This window comes from Pan troglodytes, chromosome 17 (assembly GCF_028858775.2).
Source record: "Pan troglodytes isolate AG18354 chromosome 17, NHGRI_mPanTro3-v2.0_pri, whole genome shotgun sequence".
Classification (NCBI taxonomy): domain Eukaryota; kingdom Metazoa; phylum Chordata; class Mammalia; order Primates; family Hominidae; genus Pan; species Pan troglodytes.
Genome location: NC_072415.2, coordinates 76,093,045 through 76,118,801, shown reverse-complemented (window position 1 = coordinate 76,118,801; position 25,757 = coordinate 76,093,045). Strand labels below are relative to the sequence as shown.

The following is a 25,757-nucleotide window of genomic DNA, read 5'->3' as shown; positions in this document are numbered from 1 at the left end:
CTCCTACTGCTAGACAGAAGACAGTAGGAATCTATTTATTTATTGTCTGGTGTGTCCACTGATTTATGTGACTTAAGCTATATGTCTTTTATTTTCTTTGGGACCCAAGAAAATGTTGTTAGCATGAACAAAGAAATCAATCTTGTTTCTGGGATCTTTAGACTGTACTGACAATGCTATTTATCTAACAACCTGTGCGATCAAATTGTTTTAAGCTTTCCTGCTGGAGTTTAAATTTGTCATAATCATTGTGGAAATTATTTCATGGATTTTGTACTCTGAATCAGGTAGTTGGCTCTAAAACATACAATGAAGAATGCAGTCAAAATTCTAGACACTTAATAAGTATCCATGGATATGACAGGGCAAATATCAAAATTTTTCAGCAGAATGGATAGGGATGCTGGCATAATAATTTTCATTCACTTTCCTCAGATGTATGTCACCCTCCCCCTTGCCAAAAATGACATTTTGAAACATTTTTTCAGAGGCGTTTAAAATATCTCTTTTTAACTCACAGTAGAAGGCATTGTATAACACATTTTTGTTTTGAAAATATATGTAGAGTTATGACTTTTATAGAACACAGATGTACATGTCTATTTCTATCATCTATTAGTCAGCTGCAATTACAGTTCTTTTTAAAACCATATAGTTTAAGGCACACTTCAATGCCTCAAATCTCTTTATGATAGAGGCAAGCATAGAATATCTAAGATGCAAAGTGAGATTTCAAAAAGAAAGCTACAATAAATATTTCTGGTAATAAAAAATGAACACAAGGCTTAATGTGTGCTGATAATATGTATATGTAATCTGCAGATAACATATACATATATATACATACACACATATGTGTGTGTATAAAACACTTTAGTGTTAATATAGCAAAATATGAATACTAAATTAAATCAAATGTTAATATATGAATATAGTAAAATCTTCTTGTGAAACTCATTAATAATTGTGTTATATATTTTCTTTTTTCAGTAATCTTGATGAAAACAGTTGTTAATCATTTATTTCTGAAACATTACAATTGAAATATGTCACCTTTGTGTTACTTCTTTCATGAATACATTTGATTACAGAAATTATAAGCTTCTAGAATGCAACCGCAATGACTAGATAGGCTCATACCTTACACAAAATTACAGATAGTTGATTAAAATTCTCCAACCAGGACAATATTATGCTAATATTAATGATTATAATTGCATTTGTAATCATATGCATTTAGGTATCATTCTTTGTAAGTAAATATTTTCAGGAGGCTGTTGTAATGCTCCACCTTAAAAATCAAACATAAACATGTACTGTTTTAACAACAAATGCAGTGGAATTTAACTTAGTTTTCTCTAGACTTTAAGACAAATATTCTTTTTCATTGGCAAAATTTAAATATCTACATGAAAAACTACAATGATAATAGAATCACAAAGGTCTTTCAACACCAAATGTACTATTGAATCTAGTGGCAAAGGCAGAAGTCAAGACCAAAAGATTCAACATGATGATAAGATTAATATATTCATAAATATATTTATGTTAGCTAAATCATTATTCAGGAAAAATAAACTTACTTGATAAAGTGAAAACACATAGATAATTAAAAACAAAAATATTTAACTGCCTTAATTTGTCTTTGTAGAATAGCCTCTCAAAAAAAGGATATTTAAAGTAGAATATAATAGAAATGCTTTGATTTGTTTTTGTAAGTGTAGAGTTAATTGTTTTTCAGAGAAATCCACCACCTTCCTCATTTTTCTTACATATAGGAACATAACAGTCAATGCACTAACAGTTTTCATTGGTTCATCTTTTGGTTGGAATTGTGAGTGCAGGTGACCTGGACAACTGGCCAACTCACCAAATGATACACAATCCAATCAAGACCATGTGTTAATACCTACCATTTATGATTTCCATATGAGTTCACTTGGAACAAGAGCTTTCATTTGATCACTCTATAAACAGAGAATTTTATTTTTCCTAGACCAATGAAAGTCATGAAAATCATGGGACAAAGATTTAAATTTTAAAACAAAATAAGGCCAGGTGTGGTGGCTCACATGTGTAATCCCAGCATTTTGGGAGGTCAAGGCAGAAAGAATGCTTGATTGTAGGAGTTCAAGACCAGCCTGGGACATGTGGTGAGAATCAGTCTCTACAAATGATAATAATACAAATGCTCAGGCATGGTATGGTGGCAAGTGCCTGTGTCCCAGCTACTCTGAAGTTTGAGATGGGAGGATCACTTGAGCCCGGGAGATCAAGGCTGCAACGAGCCATGATCACACCACTGCAGTCCAGCCTGGGTGACAGAGTGAGACCCTATCTCAAAGAATAATAAATGAATACATAAATACATATATAAATAATAATTTTAAAAGGTTGTGTATCATAGAAACTTAATTTGGTCTTCTGTTCCCTATTACAGTTAGTCACTTAGGAATTTCACTTTGCCAATACTTTTAAAAAATCACCTTATCCTTGAACTGCTGGTAATATCAAAGCATTGGAGCAGGAGCTATTTCTGGGACTTTGGGTCATGTGCTGTGATGTATATTGCTTCAGCTGCTCTTCAGACATTGGTATGTATTATTGCTGGATTTCTCTTAAGATTTTTAATTCCATCTGTTACCATGACATTTTTTTCTAAGACATGTCCTTATCACAATTATGACATTCCTCAGTGGATTCATTCACCTAAGTAGAGTATGCTATCAGAAGACGCTGAAAAATGCATGGTGCAATGTATGACACATTAGGGCTGCTGTAGCTTTCTCTGTCCTTAGGATACCAAGTGCATACTTAAATTATTGGTTCCTATGGCAATGTAGCATAAAAAAAAAAAAAGAGAGTCACTAATGATGTAAAATTGAACTCCAGTTATTCTAGCAACATGATGGTGAAAGGGAACAAGAAGTTGTCAAACTGTGTGCATCAGCTTTTAAGGAAGATTTCCCAAGGATGCCATAAAACCCTTCCACTTTCAGCAATTCCATTGGCCAGAACTTAGATACATGGTGACACCCAACCCCAGGAGGGACTTGACATGTAATCTTTATTTTGGATGATGATTTCTCGAGATGAAAGTTCTTACATTGTGCAAGAAAGAGAGAATGATATTGGAGAACAATAAGAAGTTTATCCCACCGGTCGCCCAAATATCCATGTTTATCTTTCTTCCTGATCACAGAGCACTCACCTCAGGAGAGCTGACACTAAAGTCCTACCCACTTACTGCATCTTGCTTTATTTCACCCTATTGTCAAGCAATTAGAAATTTCATTCCCGCCATCTGCATTCCCAGGGCAAGAGGCAGGGAGCCATCCACCCAATCTCCTGACTACAGAGAACCCATGCTAATTTCTTCAAGTTGAAGACAATCTCCTCTGACCATATATAAGTAGAAACACACTCTCCCAAATTTTTCTTCATCTTGGGCTATTGAGAATCACAACATAGCTATCGCTAAAGACATTTTCTTCCAAACACTTTACTCTTAATATAAGCAAAAGGCATAAAGTCATGTAACCAGTTTTAAGTAAACACCTTCTTTCAAGTGCTCTGGAGTGGTCTAACTCATTTCACACACAGGTGGCTATCTGATATCTATCATACCTTGGTGCCTTTGTTGCTATGCCAATATGACATCCTACTATGTATATATTTGTTTACTATTTTGAGACTTAACCAACAAGTCTTTTTCTCATTACATTTTTTGTATCCTTTTTCCATCTCATGATTCAAGCAGCTAAGCAGATTTTTCACCATGAAAATGTTTTTAATAGCAGAAAACAAGGCAACTAGCGTTCTCTTTTAAAAGCAACATCTTGGCAGTAGTAAGTTCTCTAGAAGAGACAGTAGTGCTCAACATTCTAGCTGCTAACTACCTTTCTTGGCATGTTTGCAGTTAAGCATGGCCAGATAGCTCATTTCATCCAATGCTCTCTTAGATGAAATGACATGTTATAAGGAAATCAAAACATAAAACACACACACTACATGACACACACACACATACACACACACACACACACACACATTACATGATGCTCTAGCTCTCTCTTGCTCTCTTGGAAACTGAGGATCTGTTTCCAAATGTTGTCATTTATGAGAATTGGGTTGTTTTTTTTTCTGACTCCTTGAGTGACTTTGTGGAAATTGTCCCCTACCTATGCTTGTGGTTATTAAGACAAGAAAAGAAAATAATTTTTTAAGCTACTGGGATTTGGAGATTTCCCTAGCCTACTCTGATTAACACTGTTTCTGATTTTTAGGACTGAGGGGAGAAGTGAGGAAAAGGCAGATTATGTAAAGATTTGGTTCCTGAAAAAAGGCCCTAAATAGTGCTGCCAACTATATAGGTCTATATACTTCAGACCAAGAATCCTTGTGATAGAAGCTCCAGAGAGATTTGAAGACTATATGCACAGAGGGATCTATGCCAAGATTGAGATCAGGAAAAAGCTAAAACTCAAGTAATAATAATTTTAAAATACTATTATGATTCCAGGCAAAATGTTGTCTTTTAATTTGGGTCTTCCTACAAGTAGACACCAAGATGGAATTAAACAAACAAGAGATTCACGGAGAAAAGTGCCTATAAAGGATAAAGGGGGAAAAATCAGAGGCAGGCAAGGAAAGCCTTTGGCAACAAAGGAGTTCTGACTCTTGTGAAATGAGAGGGAGCAGGAAGAATGATTGGGCAGAAAAATCTTAGACTTAAGGACTGTTCCAAGAAAATTACTGCTAAGCAGATGTAGAATATCTAAGACAAAATTTTCACTAGAAGAGTCCTGCCTCCAGTAGGAATAGGCCAGTGGCAGTACCTGTGAAGTGCTAAGTAGTTGGCTGGTGACTGGGGTTAGGAGGTACCCCTAGTATCCCTGGTGTGTTCACCCCTGGACTTTCAGTTCTCTGTGCTTCCTGCAGACATTTCTCTTGAAGGACATCTGAGAGGCTCAGTTCTGTGAAGCCCACAGTCCATCCTTTGGGTTAATGCAGAGTCCATTCTTCATGTATGCTCAGGAAGTATGAACTGCAGGGCTCTTGTGGTGCCTGTTTTCTGAAGGGAATTTGTAAGAATACTGTCAGTAAGATGAACTATCTATCTAAGCCTTCTTGCTGTAATGTATGTCAAGACCAAAACTGGTACTTTTTTTCTTCCCTTCACCACTACCCATGCTGAATTTCTCTCAGCTATTAAAATAGCAAGGCTTGATGGCTTAAATGTTGGTGTGACCAATCCCTGATTAATGAGGGATCTGAACTCTTGGGAGTCATACGCTTCTACGGTCAGAGTTACTATAGCAAATCTAAGTGGATCTCCTGTGTTCCACAGCCCGTTGGGTAAAAGGACGATGCCTCCTCCAGCTGCCCAGTGTCAATTTTACTAGAAGATGTTGACACCTCTTCTCATCTACTGACCTGTAGACACAAGGAGCCTAAAGTTCTCTGATGAAACTCAACCATGTAGAGTGCAGAGTTGCAGAGACAGAAAGCCAAATTTCTCCTGATGAGTTACCGGGAGTTGTAAGTAGCCCACTTTTGCTACCATGCCTTGTATTTTGAATCCATAAACACTTCCTATTGGAGAAACAATGCCATAGTCTCTGATTTAATACTTATACTGATTTGTAAAAAAAGGTACCCATGCAGCTTGAGAATTGTCCCCATGCTCACGCTTCATCTGTGCCTTTCATAGACTACTCTAGCATTCTACAATGTTAACTGCCTCTGAATGGTTTTGTATGTAATGCAATGAATAGGTTTCATGTCATGGTCCCATTCCTATACATCCTTTGCTGAAAAATGGGCCTTCTGAATGGATGAAATGTAGATCAAACATCATGGAAAACCTGATAATGTTGCTGGCTGGGGCTCCGTCTGCACTGATGTAAGACACTCATGCTCAGAATAAGTGTCTATATGTGAGAGTTACTGACGGATCTTCAGGATCCAAGAAGTTTATTGTAATTGACTTGCCACCAAATGGCTGATTGGATTAGTCTAGCTATATTTTTATTAAAGTATATCAAAATCCGAGGGAAATAAGTATAATAATTTTACAAACTCCAGAGAAACAAAAAGGATGAAAGGTGACCCAGAGGATAAGATTAGAATTATCATATCTCTGATATAATACCAATGTTTCCAAAAGTTCAAGGTTTTTAGTTTAATTCTTACACTTAAACATGTTGCTATGGAAGGTTTTGTGATTGCTCTTAGTTTTCCCACGGAATCATAATGGTGGAGGACTTTCTTACATTCCCTTGTTGTTTGACTTTTCTCTATTTGTGAAGTGTTGCATATTAATTAACTTTTCCACTGTAATCTCATTTTGAAGCATAACCTCTTTATTGCTCTGGTTTCTCTCCCTGCAACTTCATCCAAACTGTAGGTATAGCTCCCTCCTCTTCAGAGCACCAGGAATGCAAGGCTGTGGTGTCTAATGGATCTTTCTGATGATTTTAAATCAGCACAGCCACTCTAGTGAGTCCTATTGTCTGATGCTTTTTAGAAACAATTTCACAAGTCTATTTCTTATTCCAGATATATATTTTTACAAAAAGAGAACTATTTTTCTTCCTAATCCTACAAAAAAATACAAAACTGTATCCATTGCTACTCTTTATGTAGAACAACTAACACCATTTTTCTTCAACTTTTCCGTCAAGTCTAAACCAGGACCTCTCATTGTTTCTGCTTCAAACCAAAATGGCCACTCATATTTTCCTCTAAAAATAGGCTTCTACCCAAACTTTCCATGGTTACAGTAATAAAGTGTTATCAGAAACACCAAAATGATCTTTTTTTCTTTAACTTTTTTATATGCATGTACCAATTATCAATCTTTCATTTTCCCATAATAGTTTATTTAAATAGAGGTGAGGATATAGAAAAGTTTTGCTCCTCATTATTTTTTTTCATGGTAAAATGTTACAGGTTTTTACTAAAAGTTCATTTATTTTATATACTTTATTTATTTGCTAAAACCATGCAGGCTTTACTAAAAGTGTATTTCTTGCAAATCTCTGGACTTTAATTTTTCCTTTGTCACTGAGTGGTTAAAAGACAGATATAGTATAATTTGAGACATGTAAGTATTTCTGTGAACTTTTCTCTGAATTTAAAACTTTCTATGCTTTAAATAGCTTTGACCTATATATAGTATTATATTTTTAGTTAATATACATTATATCTCATACATTATGTATTATATATATTTGACCCACATATAACATAATATTTAGCTAATATATGCATTATGTGTTATACGTAGAACTTTACCTCAGATCTAACTCATATTGCTCCTGAACAAGCAAAAACCATAATGCATATATTTAGTATATTATGCATATATTTATTATATCATTTATCACTAAATATATATACATAGTGCATATGTCATTTGTTGTACAATATGTATATTAAGTAATATAAAACACTATATAATGACATAATATAATATAATGTTTGTAAATATGCCAAATGTATATTATGGCTTTATCCTCTCACAAACATTGTGACTTAAATCTGAGGTAAATATCCTGCCTTCCTTAAAAGAATATAAAATAAATATGACTTTTTCTCCCTGTGACTTTCAAGAGTTGTGGAAACTGTTTAATGTAAATTTCCTCATCAGTCATAAAACATCTCTAAAACACTTGTCTCTGAAAAAAATGTACAAATGAATGAATTTGAAAAGATTCCAAGATTCTGAAGCAAAATACTTTCAAATATTAAGCCATTATTGAGATAATATACAAGAAACTTAAAAGACTAGAAAAAGAAAAGGTGTTTCAGACTTTGCTTAAGCCAGAGATTCCTGTGGGGCAGATGAAATGAGTGTTTAAATGAACAACCCTGCCTGGTGCAGGGGTAGGACATCTTCAATTCTAAGATCATCTACAAAGATGGATATGTTGGTGTGGAAAGCAATTGGTCCACCATGGATGAACTTTGGCAGAAAAATCCAGCTTTTTGTGGAGGTCCAGGTGCCATTTCCGTAATCTGCAACCAACCCCTCCTTATGATTGAGCTATTTTGAGAGGCTGTCCATTACTTTTCTCACTCACATAATGCATTACCAAACATGTTAGGATGAAAGAAACTTAAGAAAGAGAATAAAGAAGTTGAAAATATTGGGGAACAGCTGAATTTTTTGAAGATGAATGAAAAAAAGAGACAAAAGAAAAATTTGTGTCAAACTTCCATAATTAGGAAATTGTATTTCTTCTATCTTATTACCCTTGTTGTTATTTAAGAAATAATATAGAAAATTTTAGCTTTTTTAAAATAAATTTTTGTTGGAAAAGTGCATGAAATTCTTCAGGATATAGAATACCTATGTTTTGTATTATACCTGTTAACACAGTTCACTAATTCTAATCACATTCTAAGTCAGTTAAAACTAGGAGGAATCAGCGGGGCACGGTGGCTCATGCCTGTAATCCCAGCACTTTGAGAGGCCGAGGTGGGCAGATCACAAGTTCAAGAGACTGAGACCATCCTAGCCAACATGGTGAAACCTCGTCTCTACTAAAAATACAGAAATTAGCTGGACATGGTGGCACGCACCTGTAGTCCCAGCTACTTGGGAGGCTGAGGCAGGAGAATCACTTGAATCTGGGAGGCAGAGATCAGAAGGCAGATCCCAGAAGATCAGGTTCATACAAGCTCAACAGTCTGCATAAACTGACGGCAATTGGAGTTTAAATAGTCGGATGAATCACCCCATTTCCTTACTCACTGGAAGTAACTGAGTATAGAAACAACTAAAAACATAAGCTATTATAGTTGTTTATACTTCTCTCTCACCCAAATGTACTGTAAATCATCGTAAAACTTCAGTTTATGGGATTACTTAAAAGATTTAAATTTTTTTTCCATTTAAATATTGACATGAATGGTATCTACCCTCTTATCTTTAAATATTTCTACATTTTTCATAAAACTTTTACTTGCAGTTAAGTCTGTAAACCAATAACTTAAATTTTATATGAGTCCTCCTACTTCTGTATTTTGCCCTTGCATAATAAAATAAGGTATCAACTTCCAAGGACTCTGATGTAGAATGAATAAGAGGTTGGGAGGATTGCCTGACAAATAGTGAAGTGTCCATTAAATCGGCATTATGAACATTTGAGGGCATATTCATCTTGATACATCCTTCTCTTCACTGTTGCTGCAGCAGAAGCATAATGATAGAGAGCAATCAATCAAGTTACCTGCATGTCTGACATGATTGTTGGAAGTGTTACTATACAGTGTTGAGCAAAATGACACACAGGAAGCTGACGTGTGAACACTTCCTTTCCGGTGCACCTTAGAGGATGCTCTCTCCGACTGGGCCAAAGGAGGCTGCAGTGATCAGGTCGGCAGGTCGTGCTGCCCTTAGGATAGAGATTGTTTAATTTATGAATAATTAAATCATTTATGAATAAATGTATTCACAAATACCTATAGAGTAATTACAGTATACCACCTAGAGGGGTCCTCTGCCTCTTCACGTATCTGTGAAGTGACTAACGAATGAATTAGGTGAGCACTGGGAGGATTTGAGATTAGATTGCATGTGAATAAACGCCAGGGAATAAATAAACCCCAGTAGAAATTCAGTTTAACTGGTGCCCTAAGAGAATAGTGACGTTAAATAGGCCTGCAAAGAGTTTATATATTGTAATGCTCTATAGAATTTTCATCGACACAAAAATCAATCAAGAAGTATATTGACTGGTATTACTAATGCAGAAAAATAACAGACTCATATAATTTTTCACCATTTTCTTTTCATCTTATCTATGTTTTAAGTATGTAGTAGGGCTAGCATCAGTGTGAAAGAAAAACAAAGTTTATAATTCTAACATTTGTTCAATGAGTATTTGAAAATAAGTTATATTTGAGAAAAAAAATCTAGATTGATTAGATTTCCCAGCAATTTGGGTGGGAAAATTTTGTATCCATTTTATTCTGAGAAAGTTTAGTTGACCTCTTAAATTTTTAAACCTCGGATGTGAAATTATGTCTGGCATCTGATTATAACAGACTCTTCTGAAGAGGATTGTAGATGTTAACATGTTCCAAAATGACAGTGCCTCAAGGTCTATCAGATGGCAAGATTTTCTATGCCCTGTTGTTATTTGATTTAAAGTCATTTTCCTTTGGACATATCCAGCTGAAACCAAGCACTCATTTAAAGATAATGTCTGCAGCCACTGCTGCTAAAAGTAGGCCTTGAGTAATTCCTCTAGTTTCTTACAGGGAGAAAATTTGCTGTATTCTTCTTGATGGAATGGTTCCGCATATTTTTCAATCCAAAATAGCTCTCTGTGCTTTCAAGATAGTGGTCACACGCAGAGGTAAATGGTGCAATGTGTATATATCTAGGTAATTATTAAAAGGGTTTTTGGGATTTCTTGGTTGAAAAGTATCTTGCTCATGCAGAGGGAGGATGTAGTAGGTCAAAATGAGCTCAGGGTGATAGGCCCACATTTTTGTCGATGCTCCTTTCCTTTTAATGGATTTCCTCCGTTATCGAACCATGCCATTACAATTCTGCAGCAAGGAGAAGGTCTGGAAGAGCTGCTGCAAAGCCAGGCTCATCAAAATGGTGAGCATCTAGTTTTATTTGTTGTAGATATTCAATATCATGGGCAACTTAGAATATATTTCATAATTATTTGAATAAACATCACGATGTGTAAGGATAGAAACCGATTACTCCAGAGACTCTTTGCCATGTGAAATGGTCTGATAGGTTCACCTTGAGTGGATTTAACCGTACAGTACTTAGGAGCTGTCCGTAAATCTGCCTTCACAACTTGTGTTGTGAGATAATTCTGCGTGAGAGGCTTATGCAAATGATAATGTAGCCATTTCCAAACTTAACATAGTATGTAGGGTCCTAGGTACAACCTCAATTGCATTACTTTCACTCATAAGATTAGGTAATGAAGAAAAGTACAGGGAAGGTTGACATTATATGCCTATGTAACTTTTTATATATAGAAAGTTCCTGTATTAAAAAACAATTATTTGTGCAATTTGATTTAGGGTGATAAACTCTTCTAGATGACATAGTGCTGATGACATTCTCAGATTATTTTCCACAAGAGACCACAGAAGCTAAGATAAAAGGAAGTTATCTCTATTGCATAGCTGCCCTTTAAAAAACATGTCAATAACTTCTTTTAAATACCTTTCCTTTATCATTAATATTATAACTAAAACCTCATGGGTTTTAGAAGCAAAATTTAATTACCTTACTTTAAAAAAAATGAAAAATGTTAAGAACAAATGCCATCTGCTTCCATCCTATTTGCCTATAGCTATCATACCCAGCAATAATGAGCTCTCTTTCGTGCTCCTATCATCTCTCGTTTCACTTTCCCAAATACCTTCACCAAAACCACCAGGGTCCCTTGTCCTGGTACATGCACCTCGTTACTACATCGCCCACTTCTCATACCAAGTGCATGGTCTTGGTATTACAGTTTTCTTCCTTGAAATTGCAAATATCAGTTACTGTACTGCAGTATTTACAATGATAAAATCTTGGCATTGGAAAGAACTTTAAACTGCCTCTAATCCATGGCCAGCTAATTGTACAATCTCACCCTGGCCTCGATAATGTTAATGATCAGATCCACATGTCCCAGTTTCTACGTGCTGAGTTCTGTCATAATTTGCCTACCTATATTAGTATTTTCACTAATAGCAATTACACTAATGGGAGAGTCATAAACTAGACATAATCCATCTGGAAGTATTTAAAAATCTGAATGGGCCAACTACTGAACAGTAATAAGAAGTATAGTGATAAAGTTGCAAAGTGAAACAATCCTCTTTCTTGCAAATTTTCTTAGATTTTCATAGAGAGATACAGAAAATTTGGAAATGGTCCCAAGGAGAAAAATTAAAGTGACTAAAATATTTGAAAAGAAAAAGAAAATTTGAACCTAGAATACATAGCTCAGTAATTGAATGGTTTTCCATGTAACCAGTTCTCTTACATTTTCATCAAGAATAAGAAAAGAAAGTATTAACAAGTAAAATTTAGTTTATTCTCACTTTAAACTTCTTATCTCATGCTATAAAATTTTAACAAAGACAATTCTGTAGTCTACTTTAACAAATTCTGTAGTGTACTTTAAGAAAGACAATTCTGTTGTCTACTTCTCTGAAACACACACACAAAAACACAAAAATGCTCACTCTTACATACATCCAAAAGTACCTATGAAGGTGTCTATTTTATGTATTTTGATTATTAATAATTCATTTTTGTAAATAGAGATGGAGTCTTGCTATGTTGCCAAGGCTGGTCTGGAACTCCTAGGCTCAAGCAATTCTCCTGTCTCAGCCTCCCAAAATGCTAGGACTACGTGAGCCACCGTACCCAGCCAGAAGTGTCTAACTAAATGATTTTAGTTTGCATTTTCCTTTTTAGCATCTTTTAAAAATAATATTGCATGTAAAAGTCAATACTCCAGGTGGTTCTAGACTGATAGTGCTGTACTAGTTTGATTTTTAAGGTGTATTTATCATACTAATTCCAAGCAGAATTGAAAATAATTGGTCCTGCTGAAAATTGCTTATTCTTTAAAAGAAAGAAAGTATAAGTTTTTAAAGCATCATATAACATTTCAGTGTAGTAGCAATTTATTAGTAAGAAGTTTTTTCAAATTTGTTATTTAAAAAGCAGACAAAATAATATAACACCCTGATTTACAATCTGTATTGAAGAGTTCAGCAACCTTTTAATGTTCCCTGTGACTTTATTAATCTTCAATAAATTAAATTCTTCCACTTTACCACATGGTTGAGTAAAATAGCGTTTGATTCTCAGACTAATTATAGAAGACACTGCATAACTGTCAAAATGATAGAGCCCTCATGATCACTGTGAGCATTGTCATCACATTTGTCATTTATTGCCAGACCTCAGCGTACTGGGATATCTGTCCTATTTTTGTGTTGACTGTTATTTTTGAGAAGTGCCATTTAAATGAATGGAAAACAAAAATAAATTTAGACAAAGCTCATAGCTTAAATCTGTTTTGTAATAGCAATATTATGGCTTAAATAATATACTAACACTTTGACAATTCAATAACATACACACATTGCATCTAGACATTATAATCTGCTACAATTGCTACCAGTGGAGGAAAAAAAAATTGCATCAGATGCCCCATGACACATCCCCCTTCTACTTCATCAACCAATTTTAGGAGATATATATTTTGGATCCTATTTCTTAGGATAGAAAAAAATCTTAATATGGGAAATGATAGAGCAGCAGAGATTTAAACTGGTTTGGACCTGTACTTAAGGTATTTAGGCTATCTTGGCAGCAGATGATGTAATCCTTTAATAAGGAGGATACAGAGCTATTGACATGCTAATCAGGAACTCCAGTGGTTTCAGAGATTGATATTGCTTTGCTAAAGCTATTGTTGATAATAAAATTACCAGAATTGTTGAGTTCTCTGTGCCTATGGAAGAAGGGTCAAAGTTTCAATAAAAGTAAGTGAGCTCATTTCATATAGCTTTTGTTAATGTCATCCTGTTCCAAATAATAGGGCAGAAATAAATATTAGAGATATAGCCTTGAGTATTCTGTACACTTGTTGCATTTATATTTGTAACATAAATTGTGATTTTATACAGTAAATTGTCCAAACTATGGTCACAAAAAGGAGATACCTCTCCTTTCCAACTAAACGCTAGACATTACCTAAGGAAATCAATCAATCTCAGTAAGAAGAATAAAGCTAAGTAAACAAAATTTATTCAGTCTTATTTAAGATTTTAGCATGAAATTGAGGCTATGTCTGCACAAATCAGCTGGAGTCCACTTCCATCTTAGATACTGCTACTTTGTTTGAAAAATGTGGCAATTTTACTACTTCTATAGGTAAGAAAAAAAATGGAAGGAGAAAAGAGAGGAAGAAAGACCGGAACTAAGACAGGCAGGCTGCAGGAGACATAATTAAAATCACTCTCTAATAAACCATGTTTTTTAAGTGAAAATGTTATATGTAGACTATGAAATTCAAAAATGGAAAATAAATATTATTTTTCTATTCTCAAGTCTTCTGCATGGTGTGGTAGCAAGGAAGAGTGTAATTGTATTATTGCCAGCAAGCATATAAAATTACTAATTGGCGAAAGAAAAATTAAATTAGGTAGGGAAATGTTTGTTTATTCTCACATGCTTTGAGATAAATGATTTCTGCCAAACGCAGTCAATGTTCCTCAGTAAGAGGTAATTCTTAGGGATAAATATGGGAAAAAAAATGCCATGAAGAAATTTTGACTTTCTGTCATTACCCTAAAAATGTTTATTTTTAAATAAACTTTCTTCCTAGTTTTAAAAATTCTTATAATTTTAAATTTTATATGTGTGTTACATGTTGAAAACTACACATATGCACACATACACACACATACACACACACACAAACACACATATTATGGCCAAATAATGTAAAATGACCATATATCACTCATCAATCTATTCATTAAAATAAATAATTATCTAAAAATCAGACTACTTTTCAGAACTCTGCAAAGATCATGTAAAACAACATAAAAAATAATACATTGGGAAAAAAACACTAAAAATGACAAATACATTTTGCTTCCTTACCAAATAAGCAATCAAAATGTGTTTGCAATTCAGCCTTAAATTTTGAAAATTCTAATTAGAAGTCTACCCAAAACCAAGCTATGTATATGTAAATATCTTCCTTCATAAAATGAAATGAGGCCACTAACGTGTTATCAACATGGCTTTTACTCTGATGGATTTTGGAAGGGCATTTTTGTTTTCATATTCAGATTAACTTTGTAAGAAGAAATAGAGATGTTCAAAAAGGCTGGATAATCATGGAAAGGAGTTTGAACAAATCAAAATCCATGGGTTTACTTAGCAACCGTCCTGCTTACAAGGTTCTGCCTCTTGAATTTTGGAGTAAGTCTAATCCTAGCTGAAGTTTCCTCTACTGATCCAGCATTATCCCCAACTTATTTCTGACTGGTGATAATATAAATTTGTAGAAGTCCAGTTAATTCTATAAAAAACTACACAGTTATGTACAATCAGAGAGCTCACATATTCTAGTCCAGGTTACTTTTCATTCTATGCCATATGCACCTGGCTGTGCAAATCATCTTCACTGAAAGGAATATTAAACAAGAATCCAAGGTAAAAGCACATCAGGTTGAAGAGTTCACAGTATTCCTGGGCCACAGAGAAAAATGTGTTCCTCCTCATTCCTTTCGTGTGACTTCTGGTGAATCAGCCTCCCTGAACTTTAATTTTTTATCTGCTTTTTTTAAAGTTTGTTCCCTGTCAATTTATAGTTATTATGAGTATCAATTGAGATGTGCATGAAAGACATAAGGTACAAAGTCCCACACACATGTAAACTCTTCCTAGCACAATTACTGTCATCATTACTGACCAACTTAAACTTGTTGCCCTAAGCCATTAAATATTCATGACTGAATATAACTAAATCACAGTGAAAACAATGAGTGAGTCACAAGCCAAACCCGTAAGACAAATTATACAAACAAAACTTATTTCTATGAAGAAGACAGATATTTCTAGACCTTTAAACATTCCTAATAATGTGGCACAAACTCCTATGGTTCTCTGAAATCAAAAAATAATTTCAATATGTTCTGCATATTCTCAAGTGTGATATAAACATAAGAATTCCAACACTGTGAGGTCAGATTAAAAAACAAAATCTCAGAATCCACATTAGTTTATTTTAAGGAAAATAAAAGCCAACAAATACTAACGTACCCTGAACAATGACTTTGGGCCAGGCAGTATTATAAGCATGCTCATTTAAGCCTCATAGCATCCCTATTAGATAGGTGATATTACCATCACTGTTTTGCAAATGAAGAAACTAAGGCATAAAGAGCTCAGATAACCTAGCTAAAGTCCCATAGTTGGCAAAAATGAAGTCAAGATTCCATGGTATTAAATACTACACAGTGTTCTCTCTCTAGTGAGATGTTGACCAAATATATCAAATGTTACTGAAAAGCAAGGCAAATGAGAAATTCAGAAATAGAAATTACATTAAAAGACTCTATATGATATAACATATTTAGAACAGCTGAGTACAGAGCCCTACACATTTCATGTGTTCAATAAATGTCAAATCACGCTAAATCTGTTTTCCTTATTCTTTCTCTCCTCTGATGAAGAAGAGATATATCAGAGATTTATATATAAAAACTTACCAAGAATTATGAAAATTGGAGACAAAACAATTAAGTTAGTGATTCTCAAATGTAGCAGCATAAGCTAGCTAATATGCATATTTTCTCAACATTATACCTAAAATTCTGAGGGATGAAAAGTATTCACTTTTACAGTTATCCTCTGGTGAGCCTACTCTGGTTGGTCTACCAACAATGTTGTAAAATGTATTTTAATACATGGCTTTAAATAAAGACAAGAGTAAAACAGTGTAGACTCTAGGCTAAGAACACTTTGAGAAGACTGTGTGTGATTGTGTGTGTGTTTGTATATATGTGTGTATGTGTTTTGCAAAAAAAAAAATCATATACATGAGCAGAGGATGAAAAGCCAACATAGGGGCTTAAAGAAACAAAACAAATAATATCTTATGGAGCAATATCACTGATATAGTGAGAAATACTAAGATGAAGTGAAGAATGATGAGGAACTGAAGATACAGAGGGTTTTATTATAGTGAGTAGAAAAATGAACTCATAGTGAAAAATCTTAATCTAGCAAAGGAAGAGTACTGTTGATGTATGGTAGAAATGATGAACTAGCGACTTTGTGAAAAAAGAAAGCATGAGGGAGGAGTAGCCAAATGGTGGTCAAAACCCCTTGTCAATTTTAGAGAGGAGAGGATCTGGTAGGACAGAATTTTGTGGGAAGTTTGTTTGTAAGTGTAATTAACCCCCAAATTATATTATTATTAAGATGTAGGTTCCAGAAATATATGTTTCCCAAGTGGTAGATTTAATTCAGCATGGTAATTTTTGTTGTTTGCATTAGGCCATTTTTGTACTTGCTATACAGAAATACCTGAGACTGGGTAATTTATAAAGAAAAGAGGTTTAATTGGCTCGCAGTTCCACAAGGTGTACAGGAAACATGGTGCCAGCATCTGCTCAGCTTCTGGTAAGGCATCATGAAACTTCCAATCATGGTGGAAGGCAAAGGGATAGACATCATATCATGTGGTGACAACAGGAGCAAGAGAGAAAAGGGGAAGGTCCCAGTCCCTTTTAAACAACCAGATCTCACGTGAACTAACTGAGTGAGAACTCACTCATTACCAAGGAGATGGCTCTAAGCCATTCACAAGGGATCCAGCCCCAAGGGCCAATACTTCCAACTAGGCACCACCTCCAACATTGGAGGTCACGTATCAACATGAAATTTGGAGGTTGTAATCCGTATCATTCTTCTCCTGGCCCTGCAAATCTCATGTTCTTCTCATATTGCAAAATACAATTGATATTATTTGGCTCTGTGTCCCCACCCAAATCTCACCTTGAATTGTAATAATCTCCTCGTGTTGTGGGAGGGTCCTGGTGGGAGGTAATTGAATCATGAGGGTGGTTTCCCCATGCTGTTCTCATGATAGTGAGTGAGTTCTCACGAAATCTGATGGTTTTATAATCATCTGGCATTTCCTTTGCTGGCATATCTCCTCCTGCCACCTTATAAAAAGGGTGCCTTGCTTCCTCTTTGCCTTCTGCCAAGATTGTAAATTTCCTGAGGCCTCCCCAACCATGCTGAACTGTGAGTCAATAAAGCTCTTTCCATTATAAATTACCCAGTCTCGGAGATGTCTTTATTAGCAGCATGAGAAGAGACTAATCAAGGTAGTGGGGTGCTGCTATAAAGATACCCAAAAATGTGGAAGCAACTTTGGAACTTAGTAACAGGCAGAGGTTGGAGCAGTTTGGAGGGCTCAGAAAAAGACAGGAAGATGAGAGAAAGTTTGGAACTTCCTAGATACTTGTTGAATGGCTTTGATCAATATGCTGATAGTGATATCGACAATAAAGTCCAGGCTGAAGTGATCTCAGATAGATATGACGAACTTGTTGGGAACTGGAATAAAGGTCATTCTTGCTGAACTTTAGCAAAGAGACTGGTGACATTTTGCTCCTGCTGTAGATATCTATGGAATTTTGAACTTGAGGTAGATGATTTAGGGTATCTGGTGAAAGAATTTCTAAGCAGCAAAGTATTCAAGATGTGACTTGGCTGCTCTTGAAAGCATTCTGTTTTATGCATTTGCAAATACATGGTTTGGAATTGGAAGTTGTGTTTAAAAGGGCAGAAGAGCATAAAAGTTTGGAAAATTTGCAGCCTGGCAATGTGATAGAAAAGAAAAATCTATTTTCCAAGGAGAAATTCAAGCTGGCTCTAGAAATTTGCCTTAGTACCAAGGAGCCAAATGTTAATCGTGAAGACAATGGGAAAAATGTCTCCAGGACAAGTCAGAGGTCTTCATGGAATCCCCTCCTATTACAGACCCAGAGGCCTAGGAGGAAAAAATGGTTTTGTGGGTCAGGCCCAGGGCCTTGCTGCTTCCTGCAGTCTCTGGACCTGCTTCCCTGTATCCCAGCCATGGCTAAAAGGGGCCAATGTACAGCTCAGGCTGTTGCTTCGAGGATGCAAGCCCCAAGACTTGGTGGCTTATGTGTTGTGTTGGGCCTGAAGGTGCACAGAACTCAAGAAATGAGTTTTGGGAACCTCCACCTAGATTTCAGAGGATGTATGGAAACACCTGTATATCCAGGCAGAAGTTTACTGCAGGGGTGGTTCCTTCATGGAGAACCTCTGCTAGGGCAATGTGGAAGGGAAAAGTGGGCTTGGAGCCCCTACACAGAGTCTCCACTGGAGCACTGCCTAGTGGAACTGTGAAAAGAGAGCCACTGTCCTCCAGAACCCTGAATGGAAGATTCACTGGCCGCTTGCACAGTGTACCTCGAAAAGCTGCAGACAAGACCAGCCCATGATAGCAGCTGGGGGAAGCTATACCCTGCAAAGCCACAGGTCTGGAGTTGCCCAAGGCCATGGGAACCCACCTCTTACATCAGTGTGTCCTGGATGTGAGACATGGAGTCAAAGGAGATCATTTTGAAACATTAAGGTTTATTGACTGTTCTATTGGATTACAGACTTTCACTGGGCCTGTAGCCACTTTGTTTGGCCAATTTTTCCAGTTTTGAATGCCTGCATTTGCCCAATGCCTGTACCCCCATTGTACCTAGAAAATAACTAACTTGCTTTTGATGTTGCAGGTTCATAGGTGGAAGGGACTTGTCCTGTCTCAAATGAGACTTTGGACTTAGACATTTGGGTTATTGCTGGAAAGAATTAAGAACTTGGGGGACGGTTGAAGGGCATGATTTTGTTTTGAAATGTGAGGACATGTGATTTGGGAGGGGCAAGGGGCAGAATGATATGGTTTGGCTCTGTGTCCCCACCCAAATCTCATCTTGAATCATAATAATCCATATTGTCATAGGAGGGACCTGGTGGGAGGTAATTGAATCATAGAGGTGGTTTCCACCATGCTCTTCTTGTGATAGTGAGTGAGTTCTCACAAGGTCTAATGGTTTTGTAAGTGTTGCCTTGGGAAGAAGGTGCCTTGCTTCTCCTTCAGTTTCTGCTATGATTATAAATTTCCTGATGCCTCCCCAGCCATGCTGAACTGTGAGTCAATTAAACCTCTTTCCTTTATAAATTACCCAGTCTCAGGTATGTCTTTATTAGCAGCATAAGAATGCACTAATACAACAATCACCCCTTCCCAATAGTTCCCCAAACTCTTTGTTTCAACACCAACTACAAAGTCCTAAGTCTAACCTGATACACATCTCCTCCACCCATCAGCCTGTAAAATCAAAACAAGTTACGTACTTCTGAGATACAATGTGAGCACAGCCATTAAATAAATATTCTCTTTCCAAAAGGGAGAATGGGGCTACTGGCAGTCATTAAATCTTAAAGTTCCAAAATAATCTCTTTTAACTTCATGTCCCATATCCTGGTGCAAGGGATGGGCTCCAAGGCCTTGGGCAGCTCTGCACTGTGGCTTTTTAGGGTGCAGCACCCACAGCTACTCTTACAGGTTAGAGTTGAGTGCCTGCTTCCTGTCCAGGCTTAGGCAAACTGCCAATGCTCTATCATTCTGGAGTCTGGAGGGCAGTGCTCCCCTTCCCATAGCTCCACTAGGCAGCGCCCTGGTGAGAACTCTGTGTTGGGTTTCTATCCCACATTTGCCCTCCACACTGCCCTAATAAAGTTCTCTGTGAGGGCTCCACTCTTGTAGCAGTCTTCTACCTGGGCACCCGGGTTTTCTCATACATCCTCTGAAATCTACAGGGAAGCTGCCAAGCCTCCTTCACTCTTGCATTATGTACACCTGCAGATTTAATTCCACATGAAAGTTGCCAAGGATTATGGCTTGTGCCCTCTGGAGTGGTGGTCTCAGCTGTACCTGGGGCCTTTTGAGCTGTGGCTGGAGCTGGAGCAGCTGGGATGCAGGGAGCAGTGCCCCAATATCATGCATGGCAGTGAGGTCCATGGCCCAGCCCACAAAACTATTCTTTCCTCCTAGGTCTTCGAACTTGTGTTGGGAGGAGATGTCTCCAAGATTTCTGAAATGTCTTTAGGGCCTTTTTGCCATCGTCTTGGATATTACCACTTGGCTCCTTTGTTGTCATGCTAATCTCTCTAGCAAGTTGTTGCTGTGCTTTTATTTCTCTTCTGAAAAATGCTTTTTCTTTCTCTGCCACATGGCTATGCTGCAAGTTTTCCAAACTTTTATGTTCTACTTCCCTTTTAAATATAAGTTCCAACTTTAAGTTACTTTTTGTTGCCATATCTGATTGTAGGTTCTTAGAAGCAACTAGAGCTACCTCTGAAATGCTTTGCTGCTTGGAAATTTCTTCCACCAGACACTCTTGAGTTCAAACTTCCACTTTCACAGATTCCTAGGGCCTGAACACAATGAAGCCAAGCTCTTTGCTAGGACATAACACAGGTGACCTTTACTCCAGTACTCAATAACTTACTCATTTCCATCTGTGACCTCATCAACCTTTTCTTTACTGTCCATATATATATATTTTTTTTTGGAGATGGAGTCTCGTTTGTCGCCCAGGCTGGAGTGCAGTGATGTGATCTTGGCTCACTGCAAGCTCTGCCTCTTGGGTTCACGCCCTTCTCCTGCCTCAGCCTCCCGAGTAGCTGCGACTATGGGCGCCCGCCACCACACCTGGCTAATTTTTTGTATTTTTAGTAGAGATGGGGTTTCACCGTGTTAGCCAGGATGGTCTTGATCTCCTGACCTCTTGATCTGCCTGCCTTGGCCTCCCAAAGTGCTGGGATTACAGGTGTAAGCCACTGCGCCCAGCCTTCACTGTCCATATTTCTATCAGCATTTTGATCACAATCACTTAACAAGTCTCTAACACATTCCAAGTTTTTCTCAACTTCCTGTCTTCTTCTGAGACCTCCAATCTTGTCCAACCTCTGCCTATCACCCAGTTCCAAAGTTGATTCTACGTTTTCTTGTATGTTTATAGCAACACCTCATCCCATGGTACCAGATTTCTGTATTAGTCTCTTGTGCATTAGTATAAAGGAATACCTGAGACTGGGTAATTAGTAAAGAAAAAGGTTTAATTTGCTCATGGTTCACAGGCTATACAAGCATGGCACCAACATTTACTCTGTTCCTGGTGAGGTTCTCAGGATGTTACAATCATGGCGGAAGGTGAAGTGGGAGCAGGCACATTAAATGTCAAGAGGAGGAGCAAGAGAGCAAGTTGAGGAGGTACCACACATTTTTAAACAAACAGACCTGTATGAACTAACTAAGAACTCACTTACCAACAAGGGGATGGTGCCAAATCATTCATGAGAGATCTGCTCCCATGATCCAGTCACCTCTCATCAGGTCCCATCTCCAACACTGGGAATCACATTTCAGCATAAGATGTAGAGGAGACAAACCTCCAAACAGTATCATTGTTGTTTTAACACACTGATTTGCTCTCTATTTGATTTGAAAGGTGGTAGAGTTTAGAGGAGACTACTGCTTATGCAAGTTTATGTCATCATCTTAATAGGTACTAATAGCAGTTTGTGTTAAGAACCTGATGACAAACAATGCTACCACATTCTTCTGTTGAGCCATCATCAGCTTTCTGAACTGCACCAAAGTTTTATTTTCTAAATAAAATAACCTATTATACAAATATTGTTTTAAGTTTGCTGCCAAATTCTCATTTATTCCTTTCAATTTTTCATTGTATTTCACCATATTTAACTAGAAACTCTCTTAAAAGACTAGGAATATAAAGAAAGCTATAAATTTATATTATACATCTTCAGATGGAATGATAGAAAAATGTTACTGAAAGCAGATATTGATTCACAGAAACACATATTTGAGCCTCCTCTGCCTCACTGACTTCATGTCCTTGGTTAAACTCTAAGCCTATTACCTTATCTGCAAATTAAGGACATAATTACAAGTTTCAACCACTTTATTGACTCTGTGGAAGAATTATCTGGCAGGTGTTGGTTTCAAGGTGTGTGTGTGTGTATGTTTTGTGCACATGAATGAAAACATACATTAAGTATAATATTTTTTGTGTGCACTCCATGAAATCTAGCACAAATCATCATCATCAATATAATCATCATCCCCATCTTCATTTTCATTAAAATATAGATTGGTTACTACCCTCCAGGAAGTGTTCTAAGTGAATTAAGTTGTTGTTGTTACTTTCATTTCCACAGAAATCTTCCTGATTGATGAAAAACCAGTGTTGTATTTGGGTAAGCTTGTGACAATGACTCCAAAGATCATCCAGAACCTTCACACCAAGGAGGGATTGGCTAACCATGGACTGAAAGAAGGGGACAACTGGATGAGGAGCTGGTAAAGCCAGAAAATCTCAGTAAGTATCACAGGTGGTATCTCACATTGGGTTGTGCAGCACCAGCTTTCCTTTCCAGGTATCCTCACTCCAAACCTCTGCCCACTCTTCAACACCAGACCCTGGGAAGGCAGGTAAAAATATTTCCATCTTCCACAAGAGTTCTGAGCAAAGCCTGGCCAGCCTCTGAAGTCATACCAAGAAAGTCACCATTGTGGGGTTTCAGCCTTCCCTGCTGTTTTCTGCCTTCCCAGGTGCTAATATCACAATTTAGTTGATCTCAAATGTCACTTGTGTGCAAGGTGTTTGGGCTTAGAAGAGCTCTGAGACAGACCTCAGCCTCCATGCTACTGGTGACTATCTCCTGAGCTCCTTCAGTGACCAATCCTGGGTCTTCTCCAATGTCTCGACAGGGCGTGTGCTCACCAAGGTGACAGATGAGACCCTCTGATGCTCTCTTGCCCGTGCACACTTCCATTCTCTGAGTCTTTTGGGTCAAGATCTGAGCTTTCAGGGAGCACACCAATGGCATGAACCTCCCTGATGCCTCTGAGCCCAGCCTTAGCATTCTCTTCTTCATGAGCTACTACCTGTCTACAGCAGCCAACAACTCTTCTGTCAAACTCTTGGGTCTATGCAAGGTTAAGAGTCATAAGGCACTGCAGTTGCATAACACTTTGAGGTGAAGTCATTAATCTTTGACCACAATAGTACCTAACTGGTTCTCAAGGATAAGAATGTGCAAATCTGTATCTGCCAGAAGTGGACAGAGATTCTTCACTTTATAAAGCTTAGCACCTAATCGCTGATGTGGCCTTTTGTCAAGATGTGTGAAAAGGAACCTCAAATTCTAAGGCCCTGTTCCTTTTTATGGAATCTGGGCCTCTCCTCAGCAGTAGGGTAGACTTAGGGTTGAGCAGATAGTGTGGGGAGGAACTGAAGAGAGATTACTTGGGGGAGGAATATCTATAAGGAGGGAGAGCCACATCACTTCACTCTGGTCTGAGTGGCAACCTGCTTGTCTTGGCTGCATGGGTCACCCTAATAAATGCAACTTTCATTTTAAAAAAGAAACAATAAGCACAGCTACCTCCTTGTGTCTGTCTATAACAAAAACACCCTGAGCCGGGAAAGTCAAAAGGAGGGAGAACAAGGGTTGGGTCAGCAACCTGGAAGCTCATTGTTCCTTTCTCTTTATAGCTCGCTTGCTTTCTTATTTCTTTAAATTGTGCACTAGAAATGATGCAGATTCTTATTATGTAGTTACTATTATTATCTAGATTTTTTTCACTTAAAGACAAATAAATTGAGGCTCAGCAAGCCTCAAACGGGGTAGTAAATAAAAATATTGAGTAAATAAAATAAATTGAGGCTTAGCAATTACAAATGGTGTAGTAAATAAAAATATTGATTTGAATCCAAGGCTGACTGCAAAGTCTGTGTTTCCCATGATTAACCTTACTAAGTAAAGTTTTTGCTGTTTTAATTATGCTTTGCCAATGATTACTTTGAACGTGCATGAGTGCATATGTGTATGAATATATGTGTATATGACTGCTTGAACAGCTTATACTTTTGAGGCCTATATTCTCTTTCCTTTTCTTTTCGTGAAGTTTCCCCAGTTTTCCTATGGGAAACCGCACTCTGTCTTTTTGTTGTCCTTGTTGGGGGTATAAATTACAGTACAGTCTGCACCAAGGAACGACTGAAAGCTATTAGAAGTGAGCCTCTCCAAAGCATCATTGAAGAAAAGAGATAGTTCACAATATTCTAAATAAATTCCAGGGCTACACTGGCTGTTTCTTCTACTGAAGCTTGGTTGTTCTCTTTATTTTAATTAAAATTATCTGTGTACTTGTCTTATTTTTTTAAAGGATCCAGACTCTGGTTCATTGTGAGCAAGAAACAAAAACTAAACTATTCTAAATTTGGATATATCTGTAATTTTTCTTTTTAAATGTCCCTTCCATTTTAAATACAAAATCTGATTTTTCATGTGATTCTTCTAATTTAAATTAAATTTTTCAAATGTAAATTAAGGTGTTATCAAACAAAATAATCAAAATACATTTAAGTGTTATTAATGACACCTAAAATTCACCTGTATCAATGACATCTTGCACCTTATGTGGATGTTTTATACTTTTATGCATGTTCATCTTGTATTCTCTATACCTGAAAAGAGAGAAGACACACACAAGCTTATATATAAAACCTTTAATATTGCTTCTTTATAGTAATTAAGAACTTAAAATATTTCACTTCCTTTCTAAATATTTTATTTAATTTTTATTGACTCATGATAATCTAGATGTCCACAATAAACACATAGTTGCAAGTAACATGAATTATAGTAAACTTATACCTGTAAAATTCTTATTCTCTGCTCTTGTAACAGAGGGATTTGTTAAATTCTTCTTCTAATCTGCATTAACAATAGCACATGTACAATAGTAGGTCAAAATGTAATTAAAAAGTCATTAAAGAGGAAATAATACTTTTCTTCCTACAAACATGTAGTAGGGCAAAATATGTAGCAAAAATGTAGTTTTCAAGGTTTTTATATTGTATACTTTATATGTGTAAATGTCTAAACCACAAAAGTTCCATTTAAATGGCTATATTCAGTGGGCAGGGCCATATTATCTGCCTGGTCTTCGGCAAAATTGTTAAATATAGACAGAAAATTCCTCCCTTGTCTACTTGATAAACTAATACAAAATGTAAAGCTATCTTATTTTAAACACAGTCATATTTATGTTCTG

General features: G+C 36.7%; 1 long non-coding RNA gene across 2 annotated transcripts in view; it reads left to right on the top strand.

The window, feature by feature from the left end:
- Positions 1 to 25,757, top strand: part of LOC107969411 (uncharacterized) — a 63,291-nt gene that overhangs the window by 18,574 nt on the left and 18,960 nt on the right. The window contains exons 3-6 of one of the 2 annotated variants that reach the window (XR_001711172.4): positions 2,441 to 2,594; positions 4,287 to 4,487; positions 5,351 to 5,541; positions 22,853 to 23,013. This is a non-coding gene — a long non-coding RNA (uncharacterized LOC107969411). The remainder of the gene's footprint in view (positions 1 to 2,440; positions 2,595 to 4,286; positions 4,488 to 5,350; positions 5,542 to 22,852; positions 23,014 to 25,757) is intronic. The other variant, XR_001711173.4, reaches the window with a different exon arrangement.